The 14,368-nt window shown below is 51.8% G+C and overlaps 1 protein-coding gene across 2 annotated transcripts in view; it reads left to right on the forward strand.

Moving 5' to 3' along the window:
- Positions 1–810: 810 nt before the first annotated feature.
- Positions 811–14,368, forward strand: part of LOC140409259 (leucine zipper putative tumor suppressor 3-like) — a 344,557-nt gene continuing 330,999 nt past the window's right edge. Inside the window, exon 1 of one of the 2 annotated variants that reach the window (XM_072497602.1) lies at positions 811–955. The gene's annotated coding sequence lies outside the window, so the exon portion shown is untranslated. Of the gene's footprint in view, positions 956–1,546; positions 1,703–14,368 lie in introns of those variants that run through there. The other variant, XM_072497604.1, reaches the window with a different exon arrangement.

The raw sequence follows: 14,368 nt of genomic DNA on the forward strand, positions 1-14,368 counted from the left end.
GATAGGGAGAGGCTAGCCAAGACATTGCATCATTTGCTGTGCTTAATTCAGTGTGTAATTTAGTTCAGCCTACTCATACTTGCTGAAATCCCTTGTTTCAACTGCTCACTATCAATATTGCGAATCGTCTTCCTTTCTCAATCTCCCTACCCTTAAAAACCTACACTGTGTCCTTCGCAGTCAGACCCAATTTGCAACCAGGCTCGCATGTCACACCCTGCAAATTGAACCTGCTTTTAATTCCCTTCTTCAATTCCTTATTCGACCTGCAGCGAATTACAGAACACTAAACAGTCCCCACCCTGCCCAGGTGACCTGATGGCCTTTCTCATAGCATACTCTATTTTTGATCACTCTTTTATTTACGTCAGGTTCTTGTAACTTCCCAGAGACGGGACCAAGGCAAGGTTAATCGTTTAGAACTGATGGTACTTTGAGGGCCAATGCAGGTCAGTGAGGACAAGGAACAAGCTGGTCGAGCTCCTGGAGCTTGGCATAAACCCTGGGGATGGGAGGCTGGAGGGAAATGAGGAGAGAAATCGTGAAAATATTTTTTGCACATGGGTATGGACTCCTTCTGCCCCACACCCACATACATATGGAGCAGCCTGGAGAGAAAAAATGTCACGCTGCAGCCTTGAATGATTGAATTCTGCGCCCCCCCCCCCCCCCCCCCCCGGAGCCAGAGACAAGTTGGAGATGAGCTAAATCCGCATTCAGCAGGAGGTGCTGGGGTGGTTTTCCCAGGCTCCGTGCAGCTGATAGGCTGGGTGCCGCTGGAGGCTGGCCTGCGGCGGCGGCGGGCGGTGTGTGAGCGCGAGCCGGCCAGCAGGACAAGCCGGAGCGGGAGAGAGCGCCTCCCCTCCCCGCCTCTCCCTCCCTCCCGGAGCCCGCACACCAGCCCCCCGCGCGCCAACCCAACAACTTTGCACGTTCAGCAGGATGTACTTCACCGGTGAGTCTGACCTCCCCTTTTAAAAAAAAATCCTCCCGCTGTTAAAGGAGAAGATGATCAGATTAATAGCATGCATGCACCCCGAATGCAACATCTTTGCGCGATTTAAGTTGCTCCCAAGTTGAGCGGCTGGAAGTCTGACTGGAAGGCTTGCAAAGCTGTGACAGGTGGGAAATGCTTGACAGGGTGGGGAATATAGGCACCGTTGTTTGGTTAGAAAATCCGATCAATGGCAGGAATTAAATGTTTAATCAATGGCATGTTTAAACCCCCTCCCCAGTGTGTGGATTTGAAAATATATACTTTAAAATAGCTTGGCGGCGATCGGAGGTTCGGGGGTGCAAAGATTGAATGCAGCAGGCTGTGGATGTTTATTTTAATGTGGCGCTCAGATGGATGTGAGGTGAGTTTGGTCCAGTGCCTCGGTGATGCAAGCGGTTTTGTGTACGTGATCTGATTTAAAGGAATTCACAACTTCATCCCCGTCTCTGGGAGGGTAAGGTTGACTGCACTGCACCAATAGCAGGGCCGTGTCTTTTTCTTTGCATGATGTGGAGATGCCGGCGTTGGACTGGGGTGAGCACAGTACAGTTTTCTTTGCAAGCAGCGAAGCCAAGATTTTTTAAAAAATGTCACTTTTTTCTGACGAACACCCTGAATTATTGCTGCAGCCATCATGGTCTTCGCTTTGGGCTCGTGCCCCAGAACCTCCTTCAGATTTTTTTTTAAAGCAGGAGGTCACGTCAGGTAACAAACACAATCAATCTCTCCTTCCATGTTTTTTTTTGTGTGGAGGGGGGCAAGTTAAGGAAGGCTGCTTGTACAGCGAATGAAGTTTAAAGTTGGAACTGGAAGGGTTCACTCCTTTCTCCTGTCGGTTAACATGGCTGGATTGTTTGTTTTTGGAGAGGGGCTGGGTGACCGAAGTGACTACCAGTCACACGGATGTGAAGTTCGGCGGGTAGAATTCAGCAAACCCTGTACAATCACTTTTTCGAAGAGGAGATGACATGTTGTCCATTGAACTGTTCTTTTAAAGTGCACTCATGGGATGCAGGTGTCCCTGGGCAAGGCCAACATTTAGTGCCCATCCCACAACAACTGAATGGCTTGCTAAACTATTTCCGGGGGTTGTTAACGTGTACAAAATTATGAGGGACATAATCTTTATTGTCACAAGTAGGCTTACATTAACACTGCAATGAAGTTACTGTGAAAAGCCCCTAGTCGGGTACACTGAGGGAGAATTCAGAATGTCCAAATTACCTAACAGCACATCTTTCCGGACTTGTGGGAGGAAACTGAAGCACCCGGAGGAAACCCACGCAGGCACGGGGAGAATGCGCTGACTCCGCGGACACAGACAGTGATCCAAGCCGGGAATTGAATTTGGGAACCTGGCGCTGTGAAGCAACGGTGCTATCCACTGTGTTGCCGTGCCCCCCATAGGGTCGATAGGGGGGGGGGGGAAACACCTTTCCCCTTAGTAGAGGGGTCAATAACCAGGGGGACATGGATTTAAGGTAAAGAGTGGAGGATTTGAGGGAAAGCTTTTTCACCCAGAGGGTGGTGGGAATCTGGAACTCACTGCTTAAAAGGGTGGTTGAGGCAGAAACCTTCATTTAAGAAGTCTTTAGATGAGCATTGAAACATCATAGCACACAAGGCTATGGACCAAGTACTGGAAAGTGGAATTAGAATAGATTGCTGCTTGATGGCTGGCGCAGACATGATGGGTTGAAGGGTCTCTTTTTGTGCTGTAAAACACAGACACTATTCACCACATTGCTATGGGTCTGGAGTCACACATGGGTCAGATCAGGTAAGGATGGCAGATTTACTTCCCTAAATTGCATTAGTGAACCAGATGGGATTTTGAACAACGATCCAGCAGTTCAACATCACTGATCTTAAATTTTTTTAATCCTAGATTTTATTTAGTAATTTATATGGCGGTCTTGTGTTGCAGAGGCATTCGTGTCTCTACTTCTGGGTGAAAAGCTTTGGGTTCGAGTCCCACACCAGGACTTGTTGGTCACAGAAGGAACGATCCTGACGCAGAAGACTAATTCTCCAAAGGGGGGAAAAGTGTGTATGAAGATAGGTTAAGAAAGATTATTTAATTGAATTTGCATTCCCCGTTTGCCATGGTGGGGTTTGAGCTCCTGTACCTTTAATCATTAATACACACCTACTTCAGTAACATAACCACCATGCTATCATGTGCTCAAATTCATAAGGCAGTTTCTTCAGTAAAAGTTGAAATAATGTTTTTTTTAAAGACATTCATCAAGGGTGACATGACCTTATTTAAAGTTTAAAATTGATTTATTTTGATGTGGCGCTGGAAAAATAGACGAAGAATGAATATATTTTAATTGTTTCTTTGCCTTTGGTGCCACTTTGTCTTGGCACATGCCATGCCTTGGCACATGCCATGTTCTCCATATTGACAGTTTATTTTACTGCGTAAGTGCGAACATACAACCACTGAACAGCATCTTGGTGATGTAATGTAGAAAAGCAATCTGAGATCTAAGACATTTTTTACAGAACTGTTAGGAACAGCACTATTCAGTCAACAAGGCTATTCGGTCAAATCAGAGAGAGACTTGACATGCCTGGAGTGAGTAGCACTTCCTTTCAACCCCAATGTTAGAGAGGTGGGGCATGGAAATTGATGGTTTAGATGGAACCTTCAAGCGGATCATGATGTCTACCTTTGACAATTCTAAACATTTTGATCGAGGGCCTGAGATCTTTGGTTCCTTAGACTCCGACAGATACAGGCTTTTCATGGCCCGGCAATATTAAAATATACATTTTGGTGTCCATTTACTCGCCCCTCCTTTATGCTAGTGAATTCTGTTGTCCACTTTTACATGTAATTCTATTTCAGTGTAATTCAATCTCACAAACAGGCCAATCAGTCTGACAGATCCATGCAACTATTTATGCTCCACATGAGTCTCCTGTCACCCTTTGTCTAATCCTATTAGCACATCAAAGAACAAGAACAAAAAAAAAATAAAGAAAAGTACAGCACAGGTACAGACCCATTGGCCCTCCAAGCTTGCACCGACCATGCTGCCTGTCTATCCAAAAACGCTCCACACGTCCGGGGCCCATATCCCTCTATTCCCATCCTATTCATGTATTTGTCAAGATGCCCCTTAAACGTCACTACCGTGCCTGCTTCCACCACCTCCTCCGGCAGCGAGTTCGAGGCATCCACTATCTGTGTAAACAAAAACTTTCCTCATACATCTCCTCTAAACTTTGCACCTCGCACCTTAAACCTATGTCCCCAAGTAATAGACTCTTCCACCTTGGGAAAAAGCTTCTGGCTATTCACTCTGTCCATGCCCCTCATAATTTTGTAGACTTCTATCAGGTCACCCGTCAACCTCTGTCGTTCCACTGAGAATAAACCAAGTTTTTCCAACCTTTCTAAGGCTTCTATTGCTTCCCTTTAAAGGCATCTGTTCCAATTGCTGTGACTTTTCCATGTGGTAGCAAGTTTCACATTCTAACCACTCTCTGGGCAAAAATGTTTCTCCTGCAATGCTGAAGTAAACGTCTTGGAGTCTGATACTGAATTCGAGAGACCTCGACCAACTCCATCCCACAATTAGGAAATGCTTATTGAATTAATAAATGTGATTAAATGGCTTCTTTGTACTTGATAATATTTTGCTCGTAGTCTTCTCCCTGTACTGAGCTCCCCTTATATACATTGTCAACGTGTATTGTCCACATTGTTTTCCTCTGAAACTGCTCTACACGGTATATAATTGTTGTAGCCCCCACGGGATCCATGGGGACGACTCATTGATTTCCCATGGGGCTCATGGACTCCGAGCTGTCCCGCTGAGGGGTGGAGGCCCAACAGCGGGTTCATTAATTCCTCCAGTTAAAAGCCGGCCTAGAAGGGAACCGGCATCTTTGGATGGTCCCGGCTGGGACTGGTTGTACTCCCCGCCGCTTTGTGGCTTTGCTTTTCTTTAATTTGGAGTAAAATAATCTGTCTCTAACCTTTTCGGGACTCCTTGTATTTACAATAATAATGCTTTCATGATTTTAAGCCCCGTGTGGGGCCTCTTATTGTGACTTTTTGTTCTACATTGATTTACTTAGAGTGTGTGGCAAATGAGCGGTGCATTTGGTTCAAATGTAAATGGTGACTTTCATGTTCCATACAACCTTCATCTAACCCTATCAGCTTACCTTTTCTTGAATGCTTATCTACTTTTCCTTAATGCCATGATGTGGAGATGCCGGCATTGGACTGGGGTGAGCACAGTAAGAAGTCTTACAACACCAGGTTAAAGTCCAACAGGTTTGTTTCGAATCACTAGCTTTTGGAGCACTGCTCCTTCCTCAGGTGAATGAAGAGGTGGGTTCCAGAAACATAGATTATAGACAAAGTCAAAGATGCAATACGATACTTTGAATGAGTCTTTGCAGGTAATTAAGTCTTTACAGATCCAGATGGAGCAGGTTAAAGAGGTGTGAATTGTCTCAAGCCAGGACAGTTGGTAGAATTTCGCAAGCCCAGGCCAGTTGGTGGGGGGTGAATGTAATGCAACATGAATCCAAGGTCCCGGTTGAGGCCGTACTCATGTGTGCGGAACTTGGCTATAAGTTTCTGCTCGGCGATTCTGCGTTATCGAGAGTCTTTATATATGTTGTCCATATATACTTTGTCTCTATATATGTTTCTGGAACCTACGTCTTCATTCACCTGAGGAAGGAGTAGTGCTCCGAAAGCTAGTGATTCGAAACAAACCTGTTGGACTTTAACCTGGTGTTGTAAGACTTCTTACTGTTCCCTAAGTGCGTCTGTGTTATGTGCCTTAACTACCCTTCATGTTAGCAACTTCCATGTTCTCACCACACTTTGGGTAGAAATGAATACCGAACTGAAATTATTAGTAACTTTCTTATATTTATGACCCCTAGATTTGGATTCCCCCCATAAGTGGGAAATATTTTCTCCACATCTACCCTTTCATCATCATCCTAAAAGAGCTTGATTAGGTCACCCTTCAGCTGCCTGTTTTCTCAAAGAGCTCTGGCCTTCAGCCTTTCCTGAAAAGTATATTGCTTCCATTGTGGCATCAACCTGCTGAATAACATTTTCGTACCTTTTGCAGTATAGGAACCAGAATGGTGGACAGTATTCCAAATGCAGTGTAACCAAGATTGTATACAGTTTTAGCATAACTGCTTTGGTTCCCTGAATTGAAACAAGCCGGTGCTGGGTTTGGTTTTTATTTTATTGCCTTATTAACTTGTATTGCTCCTTCTACTAGTTTGTTTATTGGTACTTCAGATCCTTTTCTCATCTACTTCATTCAGGCTTTTATTATCCAAACAGTATGTGGCCTCCTTGCGCTTCTGGCTAAAATGACTCATTCTGTTATCTATATTCAAATTAATTTACCAATTATATGCCCCATTCTGTAAGATTATTAATGTTTTCCTATTTTATTACATTCTTTTTGTCTTCAGTACACTCCCCATTGGTGTCAGCCACAAACTTAGAACTCAATTTCCAAGTCTAGATTTTTAATATAAGTTGTGACAATGGTCTCTGCACCGATCTTTATGGAACACCATTTGTGCCAGTAGCTATTGTTTTTTTTAAATATGAATTTATAGTACCCAATTATTTTTTTTTCCTATTTAGTGTGGCCAATCCACCTAACCAGCACATCTTTGTGTTTTGGGGGCGAAGCCACACGGGGAGAATGTGCAAACTCCACACAGACCCGGGGCCAGGATCAAACCCGGGTCCTCAGTGCCGTAGGCAGCAGTGCTAACCACTGTGCCACTGTGCCGCTCTGTCAGTAGCTATTGTTCACTCCTACTCTTTGTTTTCTGTTTTGTAAACCAGCTTGCTATCCGTTCTGCTGCATCCCCTGACTGCACATGCTGTGTGTGCAAATATATCCAAATATATTACAATTTTACCTGTGTCTACTCATTCTGTTATTTATTTTGCGGAATCCAATATGTAATAGGGCCTCATCTTCTCTGTAACTGTTTTTAATATGCACAGGTGCATTCCATCTGAACCAGGGATTTTGCCTTCTCGAAGTTTGATTAGTTGGGTTTATCAATCATTGCCCCCACACCACCACTATCTTTTTTGATCTCTTTGTCTAATGCTATGTTAGTTTCCTGGGTCAGAGTCACTATTCAGTCATTTCACTGCCTTTATCAGTACATCCACCAATGGCACTATCCCTATCCTGATTTTGCTTTGTCATTAATATGGCTGTAAAATACGTCAACTTTCTCCAGAGCCAAAAACTCCAGTAGGTACCTGTGGTAGTATGTATTGGGGGTCATGTGGGACTGGAAGCCCTAATGTCATTGGCTGACAGATCCCGGGTCCTGGTTGGCCGTTGACCTCATACTCCGCCCTGAAGGCGAAGTATAAGAAGCCGGTGCCTTCCCCCGCAGGCCAGTTTACTATCGGGCTGCTGGGGAACAGACACGCTTAATAAAGCCTCATCGACTTCACTCTATTCGTCTCACGGAGTCTTTGTGCGCCACAATTTATTAAGCGTGCCTAAAAAGGACTATGGAACTCAGGATCATTCCAGAATGCCTGAGGATCAGCCCCCACGCAGTGAATGCGGCAGCAGCCTTCAAACACTGGCAGACTTGCTTTGAGGCCTACATCACATCGACCACAGGCCGAGTCTCAGACGAACAAAAACTGCAGGTCCTGCACTCGAGGGTGAGCACGGAGATTTTCACCCTCATTGAAGACACCCGCGATTTCCAGACGGCGTTCACAGCACTGAGAAGTCTCTACGTTCGCCCAGTTAACCAAATCTACGCTCGCTACCAGCTCGCGACAAGACGGCAAGCTCCCGGAGAATCGATGGACGAGTTCTACGCCGCGCTGTTGATTTTGGGAAGAGCCTGCAGCTGCCCGTCGGTGAATGCAAACGAACATACGGACATGTTAATGCGCGATGCTTTTGTTGCAGGTATGCAATCCTCCCAAATCCGCCAAAGACTTCTAGAAAAAGAGTCGCTAGAACTCTCTGAGGCACGGGCCCTGGCAACCTCGCTGGACGTAGCCGCGCGTAATACCCACGCCTACGGCCCCGACCGCGCGGCAGGCCATTGGGCCCCGTACGTACCCGCCGCGGCAAACCCCCTACCCCCCCCCCCGGACACCCCACAGGCTTGCGCAGTCCAAACGCCGAGTCGCACCGGGGGCGCCCGCTGTTATTTCTGCGGCCAGGCGAAGCACCCCCGACAACGCTGTCCGGCCCGCGCAGCCATCTGCAAAAGCTGCGGGAAAAAGGGCCATTATGTGGTGGTGTGCCGATCCCGCGTGGTCGCCGCCGTCCCGGGAGAACAGGGAGCCCTACAGGCAGCCTATGCGTCCCAACCCCCCCAGCACGCCATGTGCGACCCGCAGGCGCCGCCATTTTGGGTCCCGACCACCGCGGTCCCGGGAGAACTGGGAGCCCTGCACGCCGCCTACGCTCCCCAACCCCCGTCCCCGCAGTCCATGTATGACCCGCCGCCGGCGCTCCCGATTTGGGTGCCGGCCAACACTCTCCACGGAGAGGAGGGGGTTTTTCGCATCCCGAACGCCACCCTCACCCCCGTCCCACGCCTGACCCGCCGGCGCCACCTACCTTGACCCCGACCACCGCTGTCCCCGGCGAGGGAGCTCCGCGCGGTGCCAGCGCTCGCGGCCCCACGACTGACCCGCCGGCGCCGCCGACCTGGGCCCTCACCCCCGTCCCGCGCCCCACGCCTGACCCGCTGGCCTGGGCCCCGACCACTGCTGTCCCCGGCGAGGGAGCCCCGCGCGGTGCCAGCGCTCGCGGCCCCACGACTGACCCGCCGGCGCCGCCGACCTGGGTCCTCACCCCCGTCCCGCGCCCCACGCCTGACCCGCCGGCGCCGCCGACCTGGGCCCTCACCCCCGTCCCGCGCCCCACGCCTGACCCGCCGGCGCCGCCGACCTGGGCCCTCACCCCCGTCCCGCGCCCCACGCCTGACCCGCCGGCGCCGCCGACCTGGGCCCTCACCCCTGTCCAGCGCCCCACGCCTGACCCGCCGGCGCAACTTACCTGGACCCCGATCACCGCCGTCCCCGGCGAGGGAGCTCCTCACGGTCCCAGCGCTCGCAGTACTGACCCGCCGGCCTGGGCCCCGACCACCGCTGTCCCCGGCGAGGGAGCTCCGCGCGGTCCTAGCGCCCGCGGCCCTGGCGCTCGCAGTCAAGGAACTCCGCGCGGTCCTAGCGCCCCCCAGACCCCCCAGCACACCATGTGCGACCCGCAGACGCCGCCATTTTGGGTCCCGACCACCACGAGGGGAGGAGGGGCCCCGCCATCTTGGACCGCCCCCGACCTGTACGACGCATGGGGGCGGCCATTTTGTCCACCCCCGACGCCATCTTGTGACCCCTCAGCCACGGGCGATGTATGGGGTGGCCATTTTGTCCATCCCCGACGCCATCTTGGACGGCAACAACAGACCCCACCCCACTACTACAACCACGGCTCGCTTCGGTTACACTCGATCAGGCTCGGCCCAGGACTCTCCAGACGACGACGACAACGGTCCTAATTAACGGCCACGAGACGCCATGCCTAGTCGACTCCGGGAGCACGGAAAGTTTTATACATCCCGACACGGTAAGACGCTGTTCCTTAACTACCTTCCGCAGCGCACAAAAGATTTGCCTAGCTGCAGGATCCCACTCCGTACAGATCCAGGGATTCTGCATAATTACCCTAACGGTACGGGGAGGGAATTCAAAAACTACAAACTTAACGTCCTTCCCCAACTCTGTGCCCCCACCTTGCTGGGCTTAGATTTTCAATGTAACCTACAGAGCCTTACGTTTAAATTCGGCGGCCCCATACCCCCACTCACTATCTGCGGCCTCGCCACCCTCAAGGTGCAACCCCCGTCCTTGTTTGCGAACCTCACCCCGGATTGCAAACCCGTCGCCACTAGGAGCAGACGGTACAGCGCCCAGGACCGGACCTTCATTCGCTCCGAAGTCCAGCGGCTACTAAAGAAGGGCATAATCCAGGCCAGCAATAGTCCCTGGAGAGCGCAGGTGGTAATAGTGAAGACAGGGGAGAAACAAAGGATGGTCATTGACTATAGCCAGACCATCAACAGGTACACACAACTAGACGCGTACCCTCTCCCCCGCATATCCGACATGGTCAATCGGATTGCCCAGTATAAAGTCTTCTCCACCGTGGACCTCAAGTCCGCCTACCATCAGCTCCCCATCCGCCCAAGTGACCGCAAGTACACAGCCTTCGAGGCAGACGGGCGGTTATACCATTCCCTAAGGGTCCCTTTTGGCGTCACAAACGGCGTCTCGGTCTTCCAACGGGAAATGGACCGAATGGTTGATCAACATGGGTTACGGGCCACGTTCCCGTACCTCGACAATGTAACCATCTGCGGCCACGATCAGCAGGACCACGACGCCAACCTCCAAAAATTCCTCCAGACTGCCAAAGCCTTGAACCTCACGTACAACGAGGACAAGTGCGTTTTTAGCACCGATCGGCTAGCCATTCTGGGCTACATAGTGCGCAATGGGATAATAGGCCCCGACCCCGAACGTATGCGCGCACTCATGGAATTTCCCCTCCCGCACTGCCCAAAAGCCCTGAAACGCTGCCTGGGGTTCTTTTCGTACTACGCCCAGTGGGTCCCCCAGTACGCAGACAAGGCCCGCCCCCTAATACAGACCACGACTTTCCCGCTGTCGACAGAGGCTTGCCAGGCTTTCAGCCGCATCAAAGCGGACATCGCAAAGGCCACGATGCGCGCCATCGACGAGTCCCTCCCCTTCCAGGTCGAGAGCGACGCCTCTGACGTAGCTCTAGCGGCTACCCTTAACCAAGCGGGCAGACCCGTGGCCTTCTTCTCCCGAACCCTCCACGCCTCAGAAATCCGCCACTCCTCAGTGGAAAAGGAAGCCCAAGCCATAGTGGAAGCTGTGCGACATTGGAGGCATTACCTAGCCGGCAGGAGATTCACTCTCCTCACTGACCAACGGTCGGTAGCCTTCATGTTCGATAATGCACAGCGGGGCAAGATCAAGAACGACAAGATCTTGCGGTGGAGGATCGAACTCTCCACCTTCAACTATGAGATCTTGTACCGGCCCGGAAAGCTGAACGAGCCGTCCGATGCCCTATCCCGCGGGACATGTGCCAATGCACAAATTGACCACCTCCAAGCCCTCCACGAGGACCTCTGCCACCCGGGGGTCACTCGGTTTTACCACTTCATCATGTCCCGCAATCTCCCATACTCCTTAGAGGAGGTCCGTACAGTCACAAGAGACTGCCACATCTGCGCAGAATGCAAACCGCATTTTTTCAGGCCAGATGGAGCGCACCTGATTAAGGCTTCCCGCCCCTTTGAACGCCTCAGTCTCGATTTCAAAGGGCCCCTCCCCTCCACCGACCGCAACACGTATTTCCTTAATGTAGTGGACGAATACTCCCGCTTCCCTTTTGCCATTCCCTGCTCCGACATGACCGCGGCCACAGTCATTAAAGCCCTGAACAGCATCTTCACGCTGTTCGGTTACCCCGCATACGTCCACAGCGACAGGGGGTCCTCTTTCATGAGTGACGAGCTGCGCCAGTTCCTGCTCAGCAAGGGCATAGCTTCAAGCAGGACGACCAGCTACAACCCCCGGGGGAACGGGCAAGTAGAAAGGGAGAACGGCACGGTCTGGAAGGCCGTCCTACTGGCCCTGCGGTCCAGGGATCTCCCAGTTTCACGGTGGCAGGAGGTCCTCCCGGACGCTCTCCATTCCATCCGGTCGTTATTATGTACGAGCACTAATCAAACGCCTCACGAGCGTCTCCTTGTCTTCCCTAGGAGGTCCTCCTCTGGAACGTCGCTGCCGACCTGGCTGGCGGCCCCAGGACCCATCCTGCTCCGAAAGCACGTGCGGGCACATAAGGCGGACCCGTTGGTCGAAAGGGTTCACCTCCTCCACGCAAACCCCCAGTACGCCTACGTGGAGTACCCCGACGGCCGACAGGACACGGTCTCCCTGCGGGATCTGGCGCCCGCCGGCACCACGCACACCCCCCCGACACCATCAACCCAACCGCCCCCCTTCCTGCCACCGCCGCACCCCGCGACCGCCCCCTTCCCAGGAGGATCAGTCCCCCTCCCCTTTGCACCGACAGCTGAAACCGTGCGGCTCCCGGAGGCGAGAACGCTGGTACAAGCACCACCACCACCGCCGGGGCCGAGGCGATCGACACGGACGACCAGACCGCCCGACCGACCGACTCGTGGCGTCTATGTAAAACAAAGATGGACTGTCCAATGAACATTTTGTTTTTCCTATATCCTCTGTAAATAGTTGTAACAGGACGATACTGTCCAATACTGTACTACCATGTAACTGTTCTATCCTCCCAGGACCAGCCCTGTAAACCCTTACCACCATACGAAGCATCACCCCGCCGGGTTCATTTTTGACAAGGGGTGAATGTGGTAGTATGTATTGGGGGTCATGTGGGACTGGAAGCCCTAATGTCATTGGCTGACAGATCCCGGGTCCTGGTTGGCCGTTGACCTCATACTCCGCCCTGAAGGCGAAGTATAAGAAGCCGGTGCCTTCCCCCGCAGGCCAGTTTACTATCGGGCTGCTGGGGAACAGACACGCTTAATAAAGCCTCATCGACTTCACTCTATTCGTCTCACGGAGTCTTTGTGCGCCACAGTACCCCCGCAACGCTGAGGTACAGAGTGGAGAAGCTGACCTCCACCCTAACAAGACCCACCATGCTAAGACATCTGCCCCCGCACTCGCCTGCAGTTCCAGCAGGTCCGACACGCCGAATTTGGCTTTTAGGGGACCGTGCAGCACATCCGTATGCAGAACCCCCTAAATAGTGCCGAAAACCATCCTCCAAAACCTTTCCAGCTTTGGACAGGCCCAAAACATATGTACATAGTTTCCGGGGCCCTTCCCACATCACTCACAGTCATCCGCCACACCCTCGATCAGCCGGCTCATCCTAGACTTTGTAAGGTGTGCCCTGTACACTACCTTCAGCTGTATCAACCCCAGCCTCGCACACAATGTGGAGGTGTTTACAAAGTGAGACGCCGCCAAATGAAATTAAACAGGAGAGGAGTTTCCCACTGCAGACCCTCCTCCAGTGCCACCCCCAGCTCTACCTCCCACTGTGCCTTAAACCCCCTCCGTAAAGATTATTATTATGGATACCCCTTCCTCCTTCAAAAACTTCCTGTAAATCATTGAGTCGACCCCCCCCTCCACCCCCCCCCCCCCCCCCCCCCCCCCACGGCCACCCCCCAACACCCCTGCTGACAGCACCGCCTCCAACAATGAGGAGGCAGGTGCTATCTGGAAGGTCGGGATGACCTTCCTCGCAACGTTTCGCACTTGCATATACCTGAAACGTTTGCCCCTTGCCAGCACAAACCTCTCGTCAGCTCCTCCACGCAAACTGCCCTCCCAGAAACAGATACTTAAATGTCCTTCATCCCATTCTCTCATTCGCGGAACCTCTCATCCATCCTTCCCGGCTCAAACCCATGATTCCCCCTAACCGACATCCCCCCCCGACACCGCTCCCAACTTAAAATGCTGCTGAAACTGCCTCCAGATCTTCAGCATGGCCACCACCGCTGGAATCACCGAGCACTTCGCTGGGGCCATCGGGAGCGGTGCCGTTGCCAGAGCCGCAACACCGACCTGCCTCCATCCTCACCCACAAATCCCCCACCTCCCTATTCCATCCCTGAACCTTCTCTCCAATTGCCGCCCAATGGTAATACATCTAATTCGGGAGGCCTAGACCCCCTCCCTCCCCACCTGCTATCCCATCTGCAGTATCACTTTCCTTAACCTCGCCACCTTCCCTGCCCAGATAAAGGAGGAGATAGTCTGCTGTCCACCCCCCTGAAAAATGTCTTGGGCAAAAAGACCGCATGCACTGAAACCAAAACAAGCATCGCAGTAAAATATTCACCTTTACTGCCTGTACTGGCCCGCCAATGACAGAGGTAAATTGTCCCACCTCAGCAAGTTGGTCTTCATCCTCCCCATCAAGCTAGTGAAATTGAACTTCGGGATAACTGCCCAGTCCTGGGCCACCTGCACCCCAGGTATCCAAAGTGAGACGCCGCCAAATGAAATGAAACTGGAGAGGAGACTATAAGGTACTCACTTTTCCCTAAATTCAATTTATACCCTGAAAACATCCCAAATCTCTGAAGCACCCCATTATGTCCCCCACTGAAGAGCTCGGCTCCAAAATATACAACATCAAGTCATCCGCATACCAGAACACTCTATGCTCCCCACCCCCAACCCCCCCACTATCCCTCCCACAA

The sequence above is a fragment of the Scyliorhinus torazame genome, chromosome 3 (assembly GCF_047496885.1).
Source record: "Scyliorhinus torazame isolate Kashiwa2021f chromosome 3, sScyTor2.1, whole genome shotgun sequence".
Lineage (NCBI taxonomy): Eukaryota > Metazoa > Chordata > Chondrichthyes > Carcharhiniformes > Scyliorhinidae > Scyliorhinus > Scyliorhinus torazame.